This window comes from Rhinatrema bivittatum, chromosome 3 (assembly GCF_901001135.1).
Source record: "Rhinatrema bivittatum chromosome 3, aRhiBiv1.1, whole genome shotgun sequence".
Lineage (NCBI taxonomy): Eukaryota > Metazoa > Chordata > Amphibia > Gymnophiona > Rhinatrematidae > Rhinatrema > Rhinatrema bivittatum.
In genome coordinates this window covers 253,089,462-253,107,631 of record NC_042617.1, presented here as the reverse complement: position 1 = coordinate 253,107,631, position 18,170 = coordinate 253,089,462, and the positions used below count along the sequence as shown (strand labels likewise).

The following is an 18,170-nucleotide window of genomic DNA, read 5'->3' as shown; positions in this document are numbered from 1 at the left end:
CCATAAAAATCTGACTCAGCTTAATAGAATTCTTGACAAATTGTTAGAATCCAGAGCCCTCATTCTACTCCCATATAAAGATGTCTTTAAAGTTATATATTTCTTATCTGAATTATCATCATTATCATCATCTGTACAGTGTATACCTGATGTACACCTCACTGTACAGAGACACATATGAGACAGTTCCTGCTCCTTACAGCTTATAGTCTAGTTAAATCTCACAGAGGAAGAGATAAAATGCATCCTGAATCTCTCAGCCCTTCTTCCTCCTCTTCCCCCCGCTCCATAACTGTCAGCATAATAAAGATGTACCCTCCTGACACGATCAAATGCTAAAAAAAAAAAGATAACCAGAGAGCTTCACATCAGAGGTGACTGGCTGAGTCAATACTGGTTAGATCCCATTGCATCTATAGTATTTTCTTAGGTAGGCTGAGACCATGCTGCTATGGGGTAAAATTAGTACCCTCTGCTTGTCTCTTATAATGTGGATCTGTCTGGTCATTTGAGCTAAAGTCAATTTACTGAAAATCCAGTAAAATGACACAGGGCTCTCATATCTAGACACCACCATCACTCCCAACAAGGGATGAAGAAAGAGCCAAGTGCACATCAGGGACAGCTCCTCATGGGATATGTGAGCCTTAGGTCACTGTAAAGGGTTTGTAGTAACCTGATGTTAGCTCTTTCTGTCAGGTCCGGGATGCAGGCCTTTTACCCTGCTGCCTATCTGTGTTGGAAGCTGCGATGTGGCCCACCCTGCTCGGGTAACATTCAAATGCCTTTCAAAATATAAGGTGTGAGCCTTGCATTAAGATGCAGGTATGCAAAGCTTTCTCTCTCACCACAGGGACGCACAGGAGTCTCACAGCTTTTCACTGTCAAGAAGGCAATTCCCTGAATAAGCAGTAAGAATAATTTTGTTAATTTGTTTTTCGTTTTGGGGGCAGGCAGAGGGGGGTCCATTTGCTTTCTTTTATTCAATGTTTAATTCGGTTTGGTTTGTTATCCGAACCAAAATAAATAATTTTTAAAATTAAAAAAAAACAACCCAAAAACTGAAACAGGGCTTCCCCATCCCTGCTCCCCTTTTCCCTCCCTCCCTGCTGCTACTCTTGGGGCCTTCCCAGAACCCTCTGAAGCCTCCCTCCTCCAACACACACACACACACACACACGCACACCCCAAGAAGAAGCACAGGTAAATAAAGATGACAAGGCATGGTCCTACCTGGCTGGGCTGAACCAAGCCCAGTAGGAGTTCCCAGGCCCCTCTGATTCCCCTGCTTCCAATAAAAGGGCCAGGGACTTCCCAAGCCCCCATGTACCCCCCTCCACGAAGTTCCTACATCTGGGTAAAAGAAGGGGGCAGGTGAGATCCACAGACAGTTTTGCCCCTTTCACAGCTATTTGAAAATGACAACAGGCCCTGAGACAGGCATCAAAGTGACATCATTTTTACACAGTCTCAGGGCCGGCCAGCACCATTTGTTTTTATATGGCTGACCAGCTGGTCCTGAGACAGTGCTGGTCTCGGGGTCCAGCACCATTTGCAAATAGCCATGGCAGGGACAGAAGCACTTGAGGGTCGCTTCTGCCTCTCTTTTACCTGGACAAAGAACCTCCTTGAGAGTGATAAGTGGGGGCCAGGGAAAAGTTAGAAGGGCATTGTAGGGGCCCAGGGAAGCCCTGGATGCCTCAGCTCAATCCAACCAGGAAGACCTGGCTCCACCATCTTTATTTACCTATGCTTCTTTTTGGTGGGCATGGGATCAAAAGGCCCAGAGAGGCCCCAGGACTGGCAGGAGGTGACAGGAGTCATAATTTTTTTGGTTTTTGTTCTTGCCAAATAGTACATACTATTTGCTAATAACACATACTATTTGCTAATAACACATACTATTTGCCAAAAACAAATAAAACATTTTAGCATTTTTTTGTTAGACCTGTGCATTCGTTTCAGTTAAAACAAACTGAAATGAAAATGGCCTGTTTTGGTTCAGATTACCCATTTGTTTAAAACAAATGCACATCCCCAATAAGCACATAACTATGACAGCACTTTACTACCATCTGAAAACATTTCTTTTTAAACTGAAATAAAGTGACAGCCCAAGAGAAAGCACTGATTAATAAGGAGTCTGAAAAAATAAATCAACAGTTACAATTGGTGCCACATCATCACATTTAGCTTTAGGAAGTTCTTCTCTGAATAACAGTAGTTAATTTAAAACCCTTTATCCTAGATATCATAGAAAGCTCTGAAGGGGATTTGTTTGTTATTGGTAATAAGAGGTTTCAAACACAGTAGCATCTTTTCTCCATGCTTTACACTAATAACAGTTACTCATAGAGTCATGTCCAGGGTGACAGGTCCAGCATCTGAATTCACTGCCTGGATCCTGGACAAGGCTCTGAAGTAGGAAAAGCAGATGAAGGAATATTATTACTATCTAATCAAAGAGAGGTCCACTGAATCAGAAGAAGGGAAAGTGGCTAGCTCTCGCTTACACAATCAGCAGGGGCTCGATTCATCCAAACTCTTCTTGACCTCTGGAAGGTGAATGGTCAGAAATATTAGCTTTTTTTTTTTTTTTTTTTTAATATCAGCTGTTATTAAAGGAAGATATTCAGATGGTCGAAGCTCTGTGATTTTAGTTTTGGTTTCAGCAATAAAAGAAAAAAAATTGTGTTCCAGTTCTACAAAAATGTGTTTGTTTGGTTTTGGTTACAGAATACTTAAAAACTAAAGAAAATGTGCACAAAGTGTTTTTTGGTTGTCTAAACAGTTCAGACTATGCCTTCCTTACCCCTTCAGCAGTATTAGCAGGCAGAAACACAGAAACCAATTGTCTATTATTAGTGCTGGGCCACACTATACCTTACAATGAATAACTGTGCAGCCTATATAGCATATGGATGAAATATAATACATTTAAAACTTTCAAAAGTCACATAATCATAAATTTGGACTGCTGACTTCAGTGAGATGGCGCTGGAGTTCGGGAAATGAAGAAAAGTTACACCACATGACCAGGCTCTTCCCCCCCCCCCTTCACTCACCCCTGAGAAAACCAATGCCAAAACTACTATTTGCTAAAGAGAAAAGCAGAACAGTGCCACGTCATTTCATGCACACATGAATTTCAAAAGAAAAAAAAAAAGCTTTCAAAAGTTACAATATACTATTTAATTTGAAAATAAAAATCTTTTTTCTAGACGTGCTTGCTTTGTTTTGCCATCCCCCCAAACATCTTCTGACACATATCTTTCATGGTGCTTCTATCGGGAAGAAAGGCTTATTAATCCGCGCTGATGTCTGTGCGTGTCGCAGTTTGTTTGCAAAACTGGGAAACACCAACCCACCCCACCTGGCCTCCATCTGGAAAGTAGCTGTGCGATTTTGAAAACCTTTGGGGTGTTGTAGGAACATGGAAGCAGGACCAGCTTTTCAGGTTTTCACAGTGATTGGAGGAATGCTACTTCCAGGCAAGCGATCCACACAGCACATCTGAACCCCGCATGGCTGCAAGCCACGAGAGCAATGTCACAAATGAAGAAGATAGAGCCAAGGCTATTTAGAATGCCAGAATCTTCTACTTGTTTCTTCTTCTCTGCTTCTATCACCATCTTTCTGCTTTTCTTCTCTCACACCACATTGCCCATTTCTCATCTTTTCCCATCTTTGCTCTTTTCCCTATTTTCATTTTCCTTTGGCCCAGCAGTTTTCTCCTGCTACTTTGGGCTTCCGGCTCATTCGGAATCAGAGCTATTTTATACATTTTCCTTCCCCGGAACATATCTAGTCTAGCTATTGCAGTGACAGATAGGAGCCACACACCAGGGCTCCCTCCACAACCCTGTAAACATGAGCATGACTCTGGCCACCACGTACATATCACACTTAACCAATAATCATAACTCACTCCCTCCTCATCTCCAGGGATCAAGCCAGGGACCAAATTTCTGCACATTCTCTCCTCCATTATCCTGCACTTTTCTTCCCCCTCCCATGCAATCTCTCCTCCTCTGCCTCCTTCCCACTTCCTCCTCACCTATCCATCTCTCTCCATCCTTCCGGCTCCCCCAATCTCTCACCTATCCCCTTCCTACTATCTTCCCAGTTTAGGCTCTGATCTCCAAACCAATCCTATCCCTCCCATCCAACCCAACTTTGCTCCCTGCCAAGCCTCCAATCCCAGCCAGCTTGATCTTCCATCTTACCCCTATTAGAGGCATATGAACCATACACTGCTTGCAGGACCCACAATAATTGTGATATCTATGATATCATGTGGTTCATAGTGCATTACTGGATCCTTGTAGTTGAAAAGAGTCAACCTTTTCAGAAAGCACCAATGTCCTCCGAAACACAGTAGGATTGAGTTGGCCAAGAGAATGAGGCCTTCCACTAGTTAAGATCTCATGTGTAGGGAAGAGCAGAATTCCTTGTCCCCTAGTAGCAGTACAGGCCATGAACTAGGTGTGGAGAGGAGATGGAATCCCCCATCCCCTTTCTTCCCAAGCAGAATCAGAGGCTGTGATCCTGGGTCTGGGGAGAAATCAGAGCAACTGCCCTCCCCACCACCACCACTACCACCTTCTTAGCAGGCCAGAAGTGGAGAATCTGCACCTCCTCTGCCACAATCCTTCTCAAGAGTGGGGAAAGGAAGAGGCCTGGTTTGGGGCTCAGATTTACCTAGATATTTGACCACTTCGTTTTTCTCAAAATATTGCTAAAAAGAAAGAAGCATTTGTTGCAGCCTGAAAACATTTGGGGGTGCGCAGCAGGAGGGGGAGCTACAAAAGGCCCACTGTTAATAGCCTCCGATCTGGCCACAGACCTGTCTACAACCTCCAGTCTGCCCCATATATCTTACATTCACTTTTGTCAGCTCTCAATCCTAATATATTCACTCCTGCTTGAGGCTGGCAAAAGTCCAAGACACAGCAGAGCTGCTGCCGGGCAGCTCCCATGACTTCCTATGGGAGTAATTCTGACATTTAAAATTGAATTACACTTGTGCAGAAATAAAACTCTCTTTAACAAAATCCTCTTTTCCTCTCTTAGATAATACCTGTAACCATACTTTATCGATCTTCTCCTAGATTATACTTTCCAAGAAACAGTGGCTTCTACAGGGCCAGAGCTACTTTTTTTCACAACAGGGATGCTACATTTTAAAATCCACTTTGTGCTACCCTAATATTTACATAAAAATGTATAGCATGTGCCTTGTCCTAGTCTGATCCTAGCTTTACTTCCATTCATATGTTACTCTCTCTTTTGGTCACACCTCACACTTCCTGCCTGCACACAGTTCTTTCCATACATACACTGTCATGTACTCAAAACACACACAGCCACACTTTCGTGGCATTATGGAGCTCCAGGAGCATAAGGATGTTAAAAGATAAAAACCAGAAATAATTTTGATATATATGTACATATTTTGTAAACCACTGAGAGTTGAGGATTGAGCGGGAATATATTTCTTAAATAAAAAAAGTACTACTGAATTGGTAAACAGGAATCATTCATATTCACTACTTACAGCCAAAACCACAAACCAAAGAAAGGACCGCAATTTGTGGTTTCCCCACCTAAATGCCCCCACTCCAACCCCAAACTAGTTCAGCCGAGCATTCTCCCTCCCCTCCCAGAGTCCTGCAGTGAGAGGCGGAGGACATACAGGCCACAGCTATGGTATTGGATGTTGCTGATATTGAGGAGGAGGAGGTTGATCTGTGGATCTGCTCCCCTTAAGAGTCACCTAAACTAAATGCACTCAAGCAATCAGCCTTCTGTTTACACTATTTCCCGCTCCACTGCCATTAGCTAAGCAAGTCTGCCAACAATTGGTGGTGCACACAACAAGGGAGGAGTCTGGCAGCAGCACTGACTTTGGCATGGTTGCTATGCAACAGGGTGGGGGGGGGGGGAGAAGGTGTTCTGAGCTACTTGTGTTTGTGTCTCCCTCCCCAGGCCACAAGCTGCAATGCAGAAGACTAGAGTCCACTTCCTGGTGGCACTCAGCTCCCAAAACAAACAGACAGCATCCAACAGGGCTAATAACAGCTATAAAATAGAAACACAGAAACATGACAGCAGAAAATTGGGATAATAATGGCTGCATGTGAGGCTATTTGCAACCAAACAAAGCTATCAGGAGTTTTTAGTTGGCTGTCAATAGAATTAATAGCCAACAGTAGCACTGTAAAACTTAAGTCTAAGTCAAGAAATTTCATTTTAATAAAATGGTGATTTCCTCAGAGTAGGGCCATCAACTCTTGCTGATAATGTCACTAAACGTTTACCTAAAATTTTCTTCTTCTCAATCCTGTAGCTCCTCCCCTGGTTCTCTTCCCCTCACTCTTTTTTTTTTCACAACCTTTTTCTTCTCTCCCCATCCCCTCCCACCAATCTCCCCATCATCTTCTCCCTGCCTGCTCAGCTCTTTGCTAATGCACACCTCTTCCTGCCAGGCTATGCAAGAACCAGTGCCTTAAACAGCTGTCAGGCAGCAGTGGTGACTGCAAAAAAATGCATTGGTGGCCACATTTGAGAAGTATTATTATATAATATTGTTATTTCTCAAATCACACAAGCTAACATAATAATATAGTCCATACCCATGTTTCACACCACACACACAAAAATTCTGTTTACAGATGTGATTGCCAAGTTTTGTTAGTCTGTGAATACATATCTGGTTGAGATCCTTAGCACAAAACTCTGTAGGGTAGATGCAGAACAGACTGATGTTTTAATGCGACAGATGTTGTAACTTTCTTATATTGTGGTTGTAAGAAATAACAGGTATCCCCCCCCCCCCCTCAGGCCAGGATTTAAGCATAGGCAACAAAAGCAATTGCGTAGAGCACCAAATTTTGAAGCTGCCAAAAAGCCAGGCCTAAGAGGAATGCAAATATGGCAAGAAGGAAGCCTGCTCCCACCATTCAAAAGAGCTTTGCCATGTCACTCTGGTCCTCTGGGGAGATGGGGAAGAGTCATCTCCCATTTTCCAATCTTCAGGGTCTCCCATGCCCCTCATTCACCAACCCTTCCTATGAGAGCCGAAATCTTCAATCCAGCTCTGTCTCCCTTGTCCTTCTATTAACTCTGATCCTGAACCCGTCTGCTGGCTCAGAGGAGTGCTACAATAATGCCCACTGCACCATCAGAGCTGTTATTGAGCACACGCGTTTCATCTCCTGAAAGCCTACTTTTACTCTGTAAATCCCACTACAGGCTTTCTACCACTGATGCCTACAAAGAAGTGTGTGATATGCATAGAAATTATTTTTGTTTTCTCCCTGACTTCAACATACAAGCAGAGAACTATTTGTTATATTGCTTAAAATTTTAAGAGAGTAGGGTTCAAAATAACATCAAGATTTCTCTAATCTTTCTCTTTTAGTCTTGCTTCTCCCTTGATCTGGAGTATGGGTGCTTAGGCGGTTCTTAGCATGTTTAAATTGAGTAGGGGAAAGTGAGCAGATCTGGAATATAAGCAAAGACACCCAGAACAAAATGTACGAGACTAAAAGTCTGAGTTAAGTTCAACAAGATGCCAAATGTAACATCCAAAAAAAAAGTGAAAAAGAAAACAGTTTCCAAACATCCCCTGTAGCCAGCTAAGAATCTTTCTATTCTTGCTTTTGGAATTAGTTCCCACTCTTCCTTGCAGAACGCTTCCAGCCCAGACATATTCTTAGGCCTCCTTGCAGGCACTCCCCACAGATTTTCAACAATATTCAATCCTGGAGATTGTGAAGGCTCTTCCAAAGCCTTCATCTTTCTTTCCTAATTGATTTTGAGGTATGTTTCTAGATCATTGTCTTGCTGAAATATCCAACCTCTTTTCAGCTTTAAATTACTTCACTGACTGTGGGACATTAGCTTCTAAGATATGTTCAGTGGCATAGCTAGCAGTAAATGGGCCCCTGGCAAAGAAATAAAGATGGGCCACCATAACACCATGTTGCCCTGAAAACATAACAGTTTCTAATGCTGGTGTCGATGCTAATTGAAAAGGACATTGTAATGACTCAAAAGTGTAATAAGACATGAATAAAAAAGTGCACCAAGGTTCAATATACATTTTCTTTACTCATGCTGAAAAAAAGTTAATTCCTGATGCAGTAAGCTAATGGTATGTTAACGCATTGAAATGAAAAGCGTTAACCCAAAAATGTGCACACAAAAATATGCTTAGCATGCATAAAATATAATTTGTGCACAAATCATGATTTCTATACATAAAAGCAGTCTTCTAAGGTAATAATATTACTTACAATTTGCATATTATATTTAAATGCACTGATGTGGAACCAACCAGAATACCCTGAAAAAAAAAGACACGTAGAACCCATATGGTAAAGGTCTTTTGTAAAGCTTATACTATATGGCTGGGCCCTTTGAAAAACTATGAGTAAACAGAATTAAAATTACAATAGTGTAAACCTCCCATACCAAAACAGCACTAAATTCTAAGCCTCAAACAGTTAACCCTACCCATAAAAATGCAGCACTGCAAAATTATATCAAACCTAAACACCAATATACCTCCTATTAGGAAAACAGAACAAGCCAAGCTGTAGATCCCTACACTGAAACTAGTTGCTAGCAGAATACCTCATCTCAGTCACACATGTAAAACACAGACAAAGACCCTCTCCTAAAACAGAATAAAGAGACCATAAAGTAGAAATAGAAATGTGCACACAAAATTCAAACTGGAACCTGCAAAAAGCCAGACTCTGTATGCAATGTAACAAGGGAAAAACAGAAATATCATCATGCCTTAAAAAACATCAAACAATAATATCAAGTAATATAAATTATCAATCATAACAGTAAAAAATATTAATAAAAATAATAAATATTTCCAAACAGTTGATGGTTAGAACAGCAGTTCTCAACCAGTGTGTTGCAAAAACACTTCCCGTTCCCCCATGGGCCCAGCTGCTCCCCCTGCCCCAACGAAACAGGAACTCTTCCTCTGCCCGGGCTTAAAATGCTGATAGCCCAAGCAGAACGCAGCAGGAGAGCTGGAGTCAGTGGCACCAGCATGGTCTCTTCTTCCCACTCCCCCTGTGGCCCAGAAAGTGGTATGCAGCAGCTGCACACGCAGGAAGAAGAGACCATGCTAGTATGTGCAGCATCGGCCCGAAGAACAGAGGAGCGGCACGGAACAAAAGAGGAGCAACGTCAGCCCCCGTGGCCGATAGGACTCCTTTCTCGAGGCTGCGAGAGCTGGATGTGGAGGAGACTGCTGCTGCCACTAAGGCTGGAAGTGGAGAAAGCTGCTGCTGCTGCCACTAGTTCAGTGGGGAGGGAGAGAGAGCGCTAGTTCGGTGAAGAGAGAGACAATGAGTGAGTGAGTGAGCAAGCATATGTGTTTGAGATCCTATGTGTGTGTGTGAGAGACAGCATGTATGTGTGTAATTGAAAACCTCTTTGTGTGAGAGTATGTGTGTGTGATTGAGGGCCTTTGTGTGTGAGAGAGACAACATGAACGTATGATTGAGAACCTGTGGGGGGTACGTATGATTGAGAACCTGTGGGGGGTACGCGGGGGGTAGCGGGGTTACGCGCACCGGTCTATTTTCAAAAGGCCCAGCGGCGTGCGTAAAGCCCCTGGACGCGTGTAAGTCCCGGGGCTTACAAAAAGGGGAGTGATGTGGGCGAGGCGGTCCGAGGGCGGTATAACTTGTCAGATAAAGGTATGGGGGGGTGTTTCGAGCTGGGGGGTGGGACACGTAGGGGAAGGGAGGGGGGGAAATGGGGAAAGCCAGCTGGTCTCCCCAAGGGCTCGGTGCGCGCAAGGTGCACTAGTGTGCACCCCCTTGCGTGCGCCGACCCCTGATTTTATAACATGCGTGCGGCTGCATGCTCATGTTATACAATTGGGCGTACATTTGTACACGCCGGGTAGAGTGCACAAATGTATGCCGTGCGCATACCTTTTAAAATCTGCCCCTGTATGTGTAAGTGAGACAGATCATTATGTATGTATGATTAAGAGTCTGTGAGTATAAGTAAGAGAGAGAGCATGTGTGTCTGTGTGTGACTGAGAGCTGGTTTAGGTGAGAGTATGTGAGTATGTGATTGAGAGCCTGTGTGTAAATGAGAGAAAGAGAGAGAGCATTTGTGTAAGTGTATGAATAAGAGTCTATGTGTGTGAGAGAAAGAGACAGCATGGTCTCTTTCTCTCACACATAGACACATACAGTGTGTGATTGAAAGCCTGTGTGTATGTGTATGTGTGAAACGACAGACAGCATATGTGTAAATTTGTGATTAAGAACCTATATAAGTGAGAGAGAAAAAGCATGTGTACATATGCATGATTGAGAGCCTATTTAAATGAGAGAGAGTGTGTATATATGTGTGTGACTGAGTGCAGTGTGAGAGAGAGAGCTAGTGTGTGACAGAGAGAGGAGAAAGTTGCAAGCAAACCATCCCTCCTCCTGCTAATTCAAAACAATCTCAGGGCACCAGGATATCAAACATTCCCAGGTATGCAGAGCAAAGCATTTTTTATCCTTATTATTTTTCATTATCGAGTCTTTATGCCTGCTATTTTGAAGTATTTTATTGGTATCTAGAAAATTTTGATATGAGTTTTAATTATTGGATATTCCATTCATCAGCTGTTTTGAAATAATCTGTTCTTTTTGTTAGTATGGTTTTACTGCTACTGATTTTATATTTCTTGATTTGTTTTATAAGAATGGGTGATGTTTCTCTTTTTCCTTTGTTGCACTGCATACAGAGACTCTGGCTTGTTGCAGTTTCCAATTCAGTTTTTGTCTGCATGCTTCTAGTTATGCGTTTTGGTCTCTTTATTCTTTGTTAGGTGAGGGTCAGCACATGTGATTCAGGTGAGGCTTTCTGCTGGCGTGTAGTCTGTGAAGGGCTCTATAGCAGCCTGGCTTGGTCCATTTTCCTAATAGGAGGAATATTGGAGTTTTAAGGCCTGGTGTAATATTTTCAGTTTTGCCTTGTAAGGTGGTTACTCTTTAAGAGCTGGAAATTGGTGCTGTTCTGCTTTGAGATGTTTACTATTTATGCAATTTCTATTCAGACAGAGTTCTTATCTTTCCCTTGTGTCATTCTTAACAATAAAAATAATACTGAGCCTTTATTTTTTATTTCCGCCGCAAATTGTAATAAGCAGTGTGTCACACATGTGAGCATGGTCTGTCAGGTGTGTCAGGATGGGGAAAAGGTTGAGAAGCACTGGGTTAGAATATCATCCACTAATTAAATATCATAACATTATTTTTACATTCCCAAACAATAAAATGTCTAAAAACAGCAGAACATCAAATACCATGGAATAATTAAAATGTAGAAAAAAAAAACCCCAACTCTCCACACCTGGGAACTTTTGATTTCCAGTAACCTCGAGTCTGCTGTGGTTAGTAGGGAGTTGAAGGGAATGGTGCACAAACTTTCTCATCTCTCTCTCAGACACACATATACACTCTCCCTCAGGCTGGGCCTGTGCTACTACGCTTCTCGAGCCACCTGCAGGCTGAGATCCGCCAACGGCCCTACTGGGCCTTTCTGCTTCCAGCTGCTAGCCCCTTTTGCAAGTAGCCCTGGGCTCTTGGCTACGCTCACTCAGTGGTAGCAGTGCCACTGGATATGTTCAATTTTCAGGCTTATCAAAGCTTTCGTACGCATACTTTGGATGATGACTTTTGTGAGGACGGTAATAGAAAAGGGTTCCATGCAAGAACACTGTTGTAGAAGTAATGCTGTACTGTGGACCTGTGGAAAACTAATCCAGTGTCAGCTAAATTTTTCAGCAGGTTCTCTCTTGTGACCTGCAGGTTCTGTTTGCAGATCTGGCCAGTTTTTGGGCAGTTCTATCAGAGATTTTTCATGGTCTTCAGATCTTGCTAGTTTCATGTAACTTCAATTTCTTAATAGTGTTCCTAACAGTTGAAATTGCTATCTGGAAGCTTTTAAGAATTTTTTTTAGCCATCCACTCTTTTATAAAAGTGCATTATCTTTATTTTCAAATGCTCAGACAGCTGCTTTCAGGAATCCATGGTTGTTGAATGTAGTCCAAATAGGATGGGAAGTGAGGTAAACCTCAAACAATTTACAGATGACTTAATTTAGCTAGCTCTTCACAAACTAAAAGTAGATAAATTGAAGATATATCTGAGGGTATTAAGGGAACTCAGACATGTTCTGGCAGCACTGCTAGCTGACCTATTCAATGCTTCTTTAGAGTCATGAGTAGTTCCAGAGAACTGGAGACAAACAGATGTCATTTCTCTTCACAGTATAAAATAATGAGAAGGCTGGGAAATACAGGCTGGCTAGTCTGATCTCTGTGGTGAGTAAATTAATAGGTTCGCTGATAAAAGAGGATAGTGCAGTTTCTGAAATCCAATGGATTACAAGAGCTGAAGCAGCATGGTTTTTACCAGAGGTCTTTTCAGAAGAATCTGATCAATTTCTGTGAATGGATGACAAGACAGTTGGATCAAGGAAACGTGCTACATGTAGAGTGCTTGTACGGCTTAGGACATGGTTCCGCATAGGGAACTTGTAAATAAATTGAGTGTGAGGTGACAAAGGATAGTGGTAAATGGAGTTCCCTCAAAGGAGAGGGGCTTTACTGGTGATGTGCTGCCTGGATTGGTCCTTGTCAACATTTTCCTAAGTAATATTGTGAAAGGACTATCAGGAAAGGTTTGTTTTTTTATAGATGATACCAACATCTGCAACAGCATAGGCACCCAAGAAGGTATGGAAACCATGAGCAGGGATCTAGCAAAACTTGAGGAATGATCTAGAATCTGGCAGCTAAGATTTAATGCTAAAACAAAATGCAGAGCCATGTATTCGAGCTTTAAAAACCTAATGTATAACATAGGGGATGAAATTCTTCCAGGCACAAAACAAAAGCAGGATCTGTCAATCAAGTAGGTAAGCTTAGGTGCATAGGGAAAGGAATGGTCAGCAGAAAAAAAAAAAAAGAGGTGAAATTGTCCTTGTATATATCCCTGGTAAAACCCCATTTGGAATATTCTGTGCAGTTCTGGAGGCCACATCTTCAAATGGTGTGCACCTTCTGGATGGAGTTGGTCCAGAGGGTGGCTGCTAAAATAGCCAATGGTCTACGTTCTAAAGCACATGGGGACAGACTTAAAGATCTAAACATGTATACCTTAGCCTTAGAGGAAAGGTGGAATAGAGGCGATATGATTCCCCTGTTGAACAAATACTCTGACCTCTCAGAGTGTGACTATTGTTCTGAACATAGACACGTGACAGCAGAAAAAGACCATATAGCCTTCTAGTTTGCCCATCCACACTTATTCAGCTCTATAACCCCGCTGTGCCTCTGCAATGCTTTCTTGAATTCAAATATTGTCCTTGTCTCCACCACCTCCACTGGAAAGTGCATCCACCACCCTTTCTGTAAGCATACATTTCCTTGGATTACTCCTGAGTTCTACACCCTATCAACATCTTCCCCTTTTCCTGAGCACCCTTCCATTGAAAGAGGGTCACTTCCTGTGCAGTTATGTCTCGGAGGTATTTAAATGTCTTTTTTTTTTTTTTGTCTTCACCTAAAAAACAATTGGGCCTTATTAACAACTTTTTCTTTTAAATGAGTTAACAAATCAACTGGAAGCATGTCCAAAGTTTTACAATGCCATACTCGCTTTTTAATTGTTTTCAATCTTTTAAAAATTAGCAAATAGTAATTCTCCATTAAAGAGGAACTCCGTGGTGTTTAATTTTCTACCATGTAGACATTGTGTCAGCTTTTGTTCACTCTTAGAGATTCATTGAAACATTCATTTTAACCAAGAATGTCTAAACTGTTACACACAATTGTAAGCCCTGATGAAAATAACTGCAATATATATATAAATAAAACAACATTTAACCAAAAAGATATGCAAAGCACAATTTAATTTGCTAAAAGTGCCCGACTTGTACATATTTTGAAAATATGTTTTTATCAAGAATACAAAACAACTTAACAATAAATGGAAACAATTTGGAAAACAGCAATAGTAGAGTCTGAGGGGCCACTATACATCACATAATGTTTTCCCTGGAAAGTATTTATCAAAGGTTGCAGTTCTGCTCACTTTTCTTCTAATTCAGATGCCAGAGAGATCCTGCAGGAAGGATAAATATTATTTTTAGCTAAACTAAGATGTTTCAATTTACTAAACCTGACTGATGCAGCCTTCCTGGTTGCTGAGTTTGTCAACACAGAATGCAATTCTGTCTCAAATATTACTGAAACACTGTTTTATATAAAAACATTTTCCAAATTTGGGGTAATTTCATCATCTGTTAAGTCACAAAAAAAAAAAAAGTTGCAGATCACTTTTGGCCTATTCCAAAATACAATACATTACAGTGGCTGGCCTAAGCAGCATTCAGATAGAACAGGCTCATTCTTGAATCCTCTGTCAAAAAAAGATCTGGCATGTCCACTTGTAAAACAGTATTTAGTTTGCTTGGAGAATCTCATAACCTTAAAAGGATGCAAATCAACAAGCAAGCATTTAAGTCACAAGAGTTGCAGACCCCAAAGAAAACAGAGCATTTTCTCTCAAAGTTAGTCAAGATTGCTAAGGCAGAAACCTCCTCCAAACAAATCACCTATTTTCCAAAATGCATTAGTCAAAAGGGAGGATCTGGGTTTGATTCCTGGCACAGGTTTTCCGTTCCCCACATTGGCATGGGCTGGGAATGCTGTAGAGGAAGCATTCACAGATCCTGAGGGAAAAGGAGGCAAGGTGGGGGTAGCAGGGGAGAGTCAGTCATTCCAGAATAGTGCTACTTTCTGGTTGGATTTAGGGCCATGATTGCATGGCTCCTGGCCAAGGAATGTTGCAACAGTATCTGTACTAAAGTACTTCTGGAACATAAAATAGAGAGAAAACACCCACATAGTTGCAAGTGAAAGCTCATGGTGCCAGGTCTTAATAGGGTTGACCTTAGGAGAGTACTGAGACCAGGAATGGATTTAGACATTGGCACCCTAGCCAGTCACCTATGTTGTCTAATTTTGGTATGTGCCAAATACCTTGGCTGAAGAGGAACCGGTTTCAAAGAGCTGCTGCTGTGGCATTTCATTCACCCGCCTCACATCCTGGCTCTCTGGTTCTGCCTGTGGGTAACAAAATCTGTAGTACGGACCTGGATTGCTGAAAGTATAGCGATTGGGATGGGGCTGCCTGCCATGGCGGTGTGGGGGCTCCCCCAAAGTACAGGGCCCAGGGCATTCACCCCTATTTGCCACCCACCACTCCCAAGCACTGGATCTCAGCCCTGGCTCCCATTGAGCTGGAAGCCCAAATGATAAATTGCCAGGTTAAAATAGCACACACACACACAGACACACACACACAGAACAGGTTTTAGGATGTAATGTAGTCAACGTGTGTAGACAAATAGTCTTTGAAACCCTTAGCAAAAGCAGCAGCAATAGGGTCTACTTCCTTTTACCTCGGGTCACACCCCCATACCAGACATCATGCATCATTCCCGACCACAAAATCAATCCCGGATAGGAGTCAGGAAGAACAGCATCTGGTCAATATAGATCTCACAAACTAACAAAAGTTTCCAAATGGCTTATCTCCTACAATTTTCACTGTAGGGCCCAGAGGATACTCCAAAATACTGGTCAGCACTCAGGCAAAGCTTACAGGCGAGCCCCTTCATTCCCCAATCCCCCTGATGAAACGCTTGGGTTTTTGGTTCAGCTTTATTCCGTCATCTAGCGTAATAGGGGAGAGAGTGGAAACGACTGCTTTTGGAGTAGCATTAGTACCCAGAACAAACCACCCTCAAACTGCATCCAACAAAAGAGTGAGCGGCAGAGGGAAGCGTTTTTTAAAGAGCAAAGGACCATCGATCATCTCCGACAAGCAGGTGCCCAGTCTATAAGTGTCATGAGATTTTTATGTACCTCGCGTTCCCCAATCAGGGGCGGAAAAACATAAAGAACAGCATTTGCTTATGAAAATCGCATTTCCTTTCCAGAACTCCCAGCGTCAATTTTTTTTTTTTATTACTTTGATGCCACAGCCTCAACACCGCCTTAAATAAAATCCAGATCACCCATTGTCTCTGGCATATCCCCCCCCCCCCCCCCTCCTCAAAATTGTGCTCAGAGTGCATCGGAGCTGTTCATTTATAAGAATGAATGTCTCCCGGCTGCTGCTGCTGCCTGCTGCACACAAGCAGAAGTCTGCCTTTAATTCGGATCCGAGCCGGTCTGCTTCCCTTGGCCCGCCCGCCCCCCTCGGACTAACGGCTTCCCGGCTATTGACACAGGCAGCTCAGTGTCTGCGGGAAGGGAGACGTGTCTCTCCGAAATCAAGCCAGCAAATCAGACGATTGCAGACTGTGAAGTGCGAACACGTAGCCATTCCTGGAATCCCGAGTGGGCTGGAGGTGCAGGCACAGAACGTTCCCCGTTCGGTGGGAAGGAGGGGGACAAGATGCTGCTTCTCTATCTCCGTTTCAAACTCTTCCTTACACACCTATACCATAAACTAAGAGTGCACCAGTAGTTCCTCACACTGTAGGAGTTTGGACTTTTTTTTGTCTTGACGATATATATATATTTTTTTCAATTCTTCGCGCTTTCCAAAATAGCATCATTCGTTAGACAATTTTCTCGCCATCACCGGATTAAAAGAAAAACTTTTTTTTAAAAAAAATAAGCCGGGGACCATGACCGGTTCCACTTCTAGTGGCGGGGCATTCCAGATGCCCGAGGGCTGCGCAAGCTTTGAAGCATAGGAAAAGCCAACCCTAGTTTAGAGCTGGAAGCCCGACGCCAGCACCAGTGCACATATGAAGCGGCTGAAAGAGCTGCTCTTTGCTTCGTAAAGAAATACGATAGAGACTGACACAAGGAAATGCAAATATCTACTACTAGAAAGAGTTCCAGTTAGACAACGTCATCTATCCCTGATGTTTTAACCCTTTACCTTTTCTTTGCCCCGAGTTGACAATAGCGGCGATATAAAAGCCGTTTTTTGTTTTTATCATGTAAATGAATAAACCATTTAAGAGGAACTCAATAAAGTGTTAAACCGCAAAACAGAAATAAACATGAATGCACTGGAGACTTTTGAGTGTCAACAACCAGGAAATTGCTACACCTTAGATAGGGAGACCTAAAACTTTTAACCTTCATTAGTCAAAAGATATATGCCTTATCCCAGCATATTACATTTAACTAGCAACACATATACTGAAGTCACTTTTCTGCCCCTTGAAGCCAGAGATCCGACTGTACAAGCTTTGCTGAAAACTTTTCTGCACGAATCAATTTCCGAGCAAAGCCTCCGTGCAGCAACAACGGAGCTCATTCCTTCTTAGAGCCTGGAAGTTCTGCCGCTCGGGTTCCATCAGGTCTTCTCACCCAAAGCATCATCACAGAATTCCGGCAGTCTGCAGCCAGGTTAAACAGCAGCAGCAGCAAAGGCGTCCACAAAACATATGCTCAGTTTTCCTCACTTCTTACCTGCTAGGGGGGTAGGGCCGAGAACTTTAGGGATAAAATCCAGCAAAAAAGAAAGAAAGAAAAGAAAGTGTTGTGGATGGAAACAGCCGATGGTTAAGGAACCAAAGTTTGAAGCGCTACAGCTGGCACCAGCCTACAGCTTCTACCGGCTCTGTGCTTTCTCTGGAGTCGTGGCACTTTTCTTTCCTTTTTTTTTTTTTCCTCCCATTTTGTATAAAGCTTTATTGAGCACACTTGCGAGAGGCAGAACACAGCATGCAAGAGGAAGCCGGTAGACCAGAGCCAATCCCTCTGTTGCACAGTCGGCAAAGTGAGGGACGGTTGTTTTTCTAACTCTGAAGGAAGAGGTTTTTCTCAGGCACGTCATTTTAGAGTCGTTTTATAGTGGCTGTATTGAAAGGACAAGGGTCACTGCAGCGTCAAAGCTGTGGGAATTGAGAGAGGGACGTTTTGCACGGGGCACTCGCCTAGGGGAGGTTCTTGGTTAGCGCTTTGGGTTTTCTGCATACATTCCAACCGTATGATTCACTGCCGAGGGTGATTTGGTTCTTTTTCAGACTCCAATATGGAAATTCACATGTAGTATGCAGTCTGCTGGATAGCACTCACATTTTCAGCATTAAT

At 42.7% G+C, this 18,170-nt stretch overlaps 1 protein-coding gene across 4 annotated transcripts in view; it reads right to left on the bottom strand.

The window, feature by feature from the left end:
• The window catches only part of RRBP1 (ribosome binding protein 1), a 263,651-nt gene extending 245,914 nt beyond the window's left edge, over positions 1-17,737 (bottom strand). For 3 of the 4 annotated variants that reach the window (XM_029594479.1, XM_029594480.1, XM_029594482.1), the window contains exon 1: positions 17,547-17,736. The gene's annotated coding sequence lies outside the window, so the exon portion shown is untranslated. Of the gene's footprint in view, positions 1-17,546 lie in introns of all 4 variants that reach the window. The other variant, XM_029594481.1, reaches the window with a different exon arrangement.
• Positions 17,738-18,170: the final 433 nt, after the last annotated feature.